We start from the raw sequence: 1372 nt of genomic DNA, 5'->3' as shown, positions 1-1372 counted from the left end.
TTATAGGGTGCTGCAGGGGGCGGGCCTAGGGTTAGGGTTAAGGTAGGGTTAGGGTTAGGGCTAGAGTTAGGGTTAGGGTGTTAGGGTTAGGGTTCGGTTTAGGGTAGGGTTAGGGTTAGGGTTAGGGTTGGGGGTGGGGTTAGGATTAGGGTGAGGTTTAGGGTTAGGCATGAAGAAGGAGAGTTGGTTAGGGTTGGGGTTAGGGTTAGGGTTAGAGGGTTAGGGTTGGGGTTAGGGTTAGAGGGTTAGGGTTAGGTTTAGGGTTAGGGTTGGGGTTGGGGCTAGGGTTAGGGTTAGGGTTAGGGTTGGGGGTGGGGTTAGGATTAGGGTGAGGTTAAGGGTTAGGCATGAAGAAGGAGAGTTGGTTAGGGTTAGGGTTAGGGTTAGGGTTGGGGTTGGGGTTAGGGTTAGGTTCAGGGTTAGGGTGGGGTTAGGGTTAGGGTTAGGGACAGGGCAGGGTTAGGGACAGGGCAGGGTTAGGGTTAGTATTAGGGTTGGGGATGGGGTTAGGATTAGGGTGAGGTTTAGGGTTAGGCATGAAGAAGGAGAGTTGGTTAGGGTTAGGGGTTAGGGTTAGGGTGTTAGGGTTAGGGTTCGGTTTAGGGTAGGGTTAGGGTTAGGGTTGGGGGTGGGGTTAGGACTAGGGTGAGGTTTAGGGTTAGGCATGAAGAAGGAGAGTTGGTTAGGGTTAGGTTTGGGGTTAGGGTTTGGGTTAGGGTTAGGGTTAGGGTTGGAGGTGGGGTTAGGGTTAGGGTTAGGGATAGGGCAGGGTTAGGGTTAGTATTAGGGTTGGGGATGGGGTTAGGATTAGGGTGAGGTTTAGGGTTAGGCATGAAGAAGGAGAGTTGGTTAGGGTTAGGGTTAGGGTTAGGGGTTAGGGTTAGGGTGTTAGAGTTAGGGTTCGGTTTAGGGTAGGGTTAGGGTTAGGGTTGGGGGTGGGGTTAGGACTAGGGTGAGGTTTAGGGTTAGGCATGAAGAAGGAGAGTTGGTTAGGGTTAGGTTTGGGGTTAGGGTTAGGGTTAGGGTTTGGGTTAGGGTTGGGGTTGGGGTTGGAGTTTGGGTTAGGGTTAGGGTTAGGGTTGGGGGTGGAGTTAGGATTAGGGTGAGGTTAAGGGTTAGGCATGAAGAAGGAGAGTTGGTTAGGGTTAGGGTTAGGGTTGGGGTTGGGGTTAGGGTTAGGGTTAGGGTGGGGTTAGGGTTAGGGTTAGGGATAGGGCAGGGTTAGGGTTAGGGTTAGTATTAGGGTTGGGGATGGGGTTAGGGTATGGGTTAGGGTCAGGGTTAGTATACATACATACTTGAGGTTTCTGTGGTTTATTCCTTGTACAGTGCTAGGAAACCTGCGAAACAGGCTTGTAGGGATGATATAGCC

This window comes from Nerophis lumbriciformis, linkage group LG37 (assembly GCF_033978685.3).
Source record: "Nerophis lumbriciformis linkage group LG37, RoL_Nlum_v2.1, whole genome shotgun sequence".
NCBI lineage: Eukaryota > Metazoa > Chordata > Actinopteri > Syngnathiformes > Syngnathidae > Nerophis > Nerophis lumbriciformis.
The sequence above is the reverse complement of the archived record's forward strand: the minus strand, read 5'-3'. Positions refer to the sequence as shown.